Source organism: Anastrepha ludens, chromosome 2 (genome assembly GCF_028408465.1).
Source record: "Anastrepha ludens isolate Willacy chromosome 2, idAnaLude1.1, whole genome shotgun sequence".
Classification (NCBI taxonomy): domain Eukaryota; kingdom Metazoa; phylum Arthropoda; class Insecta; order Diptera; family Tephritidae; genus Anastrepha; species Anastrepha ludens.
The window spans coordinates 162,393,068-162,399,067 of NC_071498.1; the positions used below are offsets into that span (position 1 = coordinate 162,393,068).

At 38.0% G+C, this 6,000-nt stretch overlaps 1 long non-coding RNA gene across 1 annotated transcript in view; it reads right to left on the reverse strand.

The window, feature by feature from the left end:
* LOC128855718 (uncharacterized) overlaps nucleotides 1–840 on the reverse strand; it is an 86,831-nt gene extending 85,991 nt beyond the window's left edge. Inside the window, exon 1 of the long non-coding RNA XR_008453758.1 lies at nucleotides 15–840. This is a non-coding gene — a long non-coding RNA (uncharacterized LOC128855718). The remainder of the gene's footprint in view (nucleotides 1–14) is intronic.
* Nucleotides 841–6,000: the final 5,160 nt, after the last annotated feature.

Here is a 6,000-nt window from a genome sequence, read left to right on the forward strand (position 1 = left end):
CAAATCACACATACCTATATACACAGAATATTAACTTATTATTTATGCATATCTGCACTTTTTCATTGTGTATTTTCAGTGATTTTTATGCGCCCACTCGCTTGAAGGTTTCATTAGAAATTGTATTGAATAACCATAAAATGCACTTCACTTTCGCACAACACCGAACGCGCATTGCACAGCAGCAGCAATTTACGAGTGTGTCTGTATGTATGTAAATATTTATTTTTTTTTCACAATTTAACGAGTATTTTACAGTGCCTCTGCGAATGCAAACTACGTCTACTCAACGCATTCAATCTAGTATCGGCTACAGACGTAATGATGTGTACACAATGTCAGCGACACGCGATTGCAACTGTATCTGACAGACGTCAATCAATCACTGTGCGGCACGCAGTTAAGCACCCGTTCACTAACGCACCAAACGCACTTGCAACGGCTACGGCTACGCAACTTCAACCGGTCGCCGGTATTGGCGCTGCGCTGCTACAGTTGCTGCTGCTGCTTCACTGCCAAATTTGCACTAAAACCGCACTGCACTTAAGTGAACCCCGAACGTAACTGGTCGCACTACATACAATCGCACTCCAACTATTTACATGCGCTGGAGCGAATGCCAACACCACTCAACCAGAGTGTGTGGAGTCTATCTACCGTTCAATGCTTTCTCTGCTTTGCAATCGGCAGTGAGCCAAAAAGCGTATTTTCACCGCTAACGAACCGTCGCGCACGAAACACAAACTGCAACTGAATTTGGGCTGTCAATTCAAGTTGAGGCGAACTGTAGCTTCCAAAGAAGCAACAGCAACAGCGGCAGCGGCAGCAGCAGCTCCGTTGGCAGTGAAGCTATAGTGGAGCTGCGTGTGGAACAAATTGGCGCTCAAGCGACGAACAGCATTTCTCTCCACTTATGGATTGCTTGGTGTTACGCTCCAATTGGAGAGTTTGGTGTGTTGCCGCCGTGCTGTTGTGGATAGTAAGTTAACGGTTTTGTTTAGGAACATTTTGTAATGTTGCCAACTCCGGTAGGGGATAACAGGTTTCGAGCGAGAGGTTTAATTCTTAGACATGCAGATTTTTTAAAAAATGTTGATGAATAAATAAAAATTTGTTAGTAAAATTTTTAAATAAAAAATAGATTTTTATTCTATTTTTATGGGTTTTGCTGAGTTCAATTTTTACACAAACTGAATTGAACTGTATGCGCAGGAACGTTAGTTCATATCTGAACTTCGCTCAAGACAAATTTGAAATTCGCCACCTTTGGCCATTGAGGCGAATTTTTAGTTCTGTACGAATTGAAATTTGCATCCATGTAAAGGGTGGTTAAATTTCAAGGGCTGATGTTGAATGTGAATCACATCTAAACGTTAAGCTTTTTCTGCATTTCGTTTGATCTTTTACAATTTCAGACTAGCTCAATTTGAATAATGGAAAGATGCACAATCAAGCAACACGTTAAAGTTTATTGCTTAACATTTTCATTTTATTACGATTTAAATAGGAGTAGATTTTCGATTGTTTCACATCCATAGCAAGTCAATAAGTATGAGATCATATGATGCGATTTAACGTTCATTTCAAGACAACTTCACAAACACATATCTTTTTTTTATTTTAGCCAATGTAGTCAAATTAATATCACAGTCGTGTTCAGCAATCTTAAATATCTCAGTTGGATGTGTGCGCAAAATGGGGTTTTCGAACAAGTCGTATCGCTTTATGATGTGATTTGAAATATTCTATTTACACTGTGATCTGATATCATATGACTTTATGATATGATGCGATATATTTATTTATTATGTCATTTGATATCATATGATTTTATGATGTGATTTCATATATTTTATTTATTGTGTGATGTGATATCATATGATTTTATGATGTGATGTGATATATTCTATTTACAATATTATATGATGTAATATCATTTCACTTTTTTATGTGTGATGCCCTGTGATACCTATAATGTGATATGAGAACAAGTGGATTGATGTGATGCTAATAATTTAGTATCATTTCATGATATGTTGATAAGTGATACGATGTGACATTATCTGACATGATGTGGTGAAATATTTCTGGAGTGATATGATATCTTGCGGAATCACTACTCGCACATATTTTCGGTCGAAAATATTGCACGATATGTTGGTTGCTATAAAGCCTTTATGACAGACTTTTTGTGGCCTGAAATAGAAAAAATGGACGGGTGATCTTTAATTATAGTAGGGTAGTACGCATCCCATCAAACAACCGATATTTAGTGCCGTAAAATCTGTTATCGTTTAATGAGCCCCCTTGACGCTCGATTAGCTATCTTGAGCTGTGATTTGAAGCTATTGAACTTTTTTGTAGGGTGCTCTGATAGGGTGATATTATACTATATATATGTATATACAGGGCCCGCCATCTATCGTTACGGATTTGAACTAGGTATTATTTGAAGAATGGTAACACTTAGCTGTCATCTGATTTGACAGAAAATTAGTTTTATTCTTCCGCTGAACAAAAATGGTTGTGTATACGCTCAAAGGACCGACCACCCAATGCGTTTTCGCTTCGCTTCATGGGCTTGGGATCGACTTGAAGAAAATGAATTTCCATCTCGGCGGGTATGTTAACAAGCAAAATTGCCGCATTTGGGGCTCAGAAAACCCGCACGCACTCGAAGAAAAGCCGATGCATTCATAACGAGTCACTGTTTGGTGCGGATTTTGGTCGAGAGGCATCATTGGTCCATTTTTCTTCGAAAATGAGCGAGGAGTGGCCGTAACCGTCAATGGAGAGCGTTACCGGGTCATGTTGAACGAATTTTTGTTCCGAGAAATTGAAGAGGAGGATATTGGTGGCATTTGGTTCCAACAAGATGGCACTACTTGCCACACAGCGAATGCTATGAGCAATCTTTTGCGCACTGTCTTCGAAGATCGCATTATCAGCCGAAATTCTGATATCGTTTGGCCGCCTCGGAGCTGCGATTTGACGCCGTTGGATTATTATCTTTGGGGTGCCGTCAAAGACCAGTGTTATGACCGATCGTAAGGAATGGTGCATGTCTAGCTGAGGCAGCCATATGAATGAAGTTGTGTTCCATTATTAACCGGAAGGATTGTACTTCAAAATAAAAGAAACAGTTTGGAAAAATATTGAGTAGTTTCTTTTTCATAGCATTTTTAATTCCGTAAAGTTATATGGCGGACCGTTTATAATTGGCGCGGACACCCTTTTTTTTTGCCGTCTTGTTGTTGTTCCATAAATGGAGGGACCAGCAGTTTCAAGCCGACGCCGTACGGCAGATATTTTTATGAGGAGCTTTTTCATGGCAGAAATACATATAATATCGTCACATGAAATCAAAAAACCCTAAGTTACATTTTAAAAATTTTACAGGAGAAGCAAAAAACCTTTTAAAATGAAAATGTTTTATTCACCGTTTTTTTTAACACTGACTTATCAAAATTAGTTTCGTTAATCATTTTTAGAGATTTTTAGTTTTAATTAAATAAACTCTAACTCAGTAAAGCCTCTTAGAAACATACAAAGAAAAACTAACTGTTAATACAGAGTCAGTAACTGATAAATAAGAACACACACAATGGCATGGCATGCTATGCCTTCTTGTGTTTGTTGTTTATTATTTCTCTAAAGGTGTAAGTTACAGTTTTGGTTGGCAAATTTGTTGCGATTGCACTTAGGGCTTTTCGAATTTTGTTTATACCAACGTCATTATTGGTTGTTGGATTATAAAATTTTAAAGGAACATGTATAATGATACGGTGCATGATAATCAACTAAAAAGTCGATTTTGAATTTTTTGTATTGTAACTTAGGGCTTTTTTGAATTCATATGACGATATATTATATTATACTGCTTTTATATTATACTGCTATTAAAAATCGCCCGAATCATTCATAGAATATAAGTATATTTCGAAACTATCAACTTTGTTCTTTGCTTATTGAGTTGAAAGGTGATGCTAACTACGGTATACCGAGACGCTTTGGAAGTTGAAACATGAAATCGAAAGTGGCGGAGATATACAAAAATCAATTTCTGAAATTGGTTCAACGGACTAGACTGTCCGTTACCCGTGTACATATATATTTTTATTATTTTTTTATATTTTATTTAAATTCTTAAATTTTTTTCTTTTATTTAAATTCTTAATTTTTGTAATATTTTATTTAAACTTCAAATTTTTTTTTTAATTTTACTTTAATGAATTTTTTTTTATTTTTTTTATTTCTTCCATCCAAAAAGAAAGCTATGCTCACGGTTTTTATGGATTAAAACAATATTATACACCACGTATTTTTCCCATAAGATCAGACAGTTAATAGAAATTATAGGTGGGAAAACAACTCATGGAGTTTGCACCATTACAACGCAGCGTCGCATAGTGCCGTCATTATCCGTGAATTTCTGACCAAGAACGAAACGAATACCACCCAACAGCTATCTAATTTCATAGTTGGTTCCGAAGAAACGCCCAATAGAAGGACTACGAGAAGCTTGCAACGCTTCCATGCCCAGGCGCGTAATGCGTAAACACACATCTTCGTGATACTGGTGGAATAAAAGCATCAATCTACTGAACTTAAATTGCTTGCATTTAAATTGCTTTCGCACTAGGCGTAAGATGCAGCGCAGTAGAGGTAGACCCGATTTTGCTTATAATGTTCATAATTTCAGATCAGCAAGGCAGTCAATTAAAGCAGCTATTAAACCTAGCAAAAAAGAAAGATGTAAGAAACTTTGAGAAGAAGCTGATATCAACCCCTGAGGCACTGCTTATCGGGTGGTATTATCCAAACAAAGAGCACACAACCCTAACAAATTTCTTGCCTAGAAAGGTTGCGTAAAATTGTTACGACTCTTTTGAAAGATATGAAAACATTTTGCCATCTTGCACACAACACGTAGCAGGTTACGTCCCTCGTGTCACCGAACAAGAACTCCATGCGGCGTGTAATAAAATAAAGTCTAAGAAAACTCCAGATCCTGTTGGTATACCAATAGAGCTCTGAAATTAGCGGATTCCAAACGTCCAGACATATTTCTAGCAGGCACTTTCCCAAAGAGGTGGAAGAAGCAAACAAAAAGCCTGGCGAACCCGAGTCTTACCGACCAATATGTCTACTAGACACATTGGGAAAAATTCTCGTGAGTATTATTTGCGGCAGATTGACAATATTTCGCTGACGATATAGGTATTCTATCCACATACCATTTTGGCTTCAGGCAATCCCGCTCAACAGTGGATGCAATCAGCTAGCTGGCAGCGTGTACCTGAAGCCCTCATAAAAGTAGGGGCTGCAAATTTTACATATTATCAGAATGATTGGGAGCTGTTTTTCGGTCCGCAAACTGAGGTTTAGAACCAACAAAGGCATTGAGCGGTACAATGTAACACCAGGGGCTCTCCAAGGAGCAGTTCTAGGCTCACTACTATGGAAGCTTATGTTCGATGGGGTACTTAAACTCGATATGTCTCACATAACGAAAGTCATTGGATTCGCAGATCATGTTGCGGTGATAATAGTGGCAAAACACATCCAAGAAATTTAGAGGATCGCCAGCGAATCAGTAAGTACGATTAAGGCTTGGTTTACGTCCATGAACCTGGAATTAGTTGAGCATACAACTGATGTGGACCTAGGACGGACAAAGTATCACAAGCGTCAACAATAATTTAGGAGCCTTGAGCCTACCAGCCCTGTGAGGTATTACCTTTGTGGACATTTTCGCGGGGAGAGTGGTAGAAAGTGGAGAGGTGTTTAGTACGTATGTGTAGCTGTACGGCTATAAGTCGTGCTTACTGCGGTACTCATGACAGTTTCCTCATCCCAGAAACAAACAAAAAAGCTATAGGGTTGATATGGCGATTTCTCTTTGATCGAGTTAAAAACCCAATACGAGGAACGCGTTTTAATAAACAAAAGGAAGTAATGGAAAAATCGAAGATGGCTCCGATGCCTTTACCGAAAATA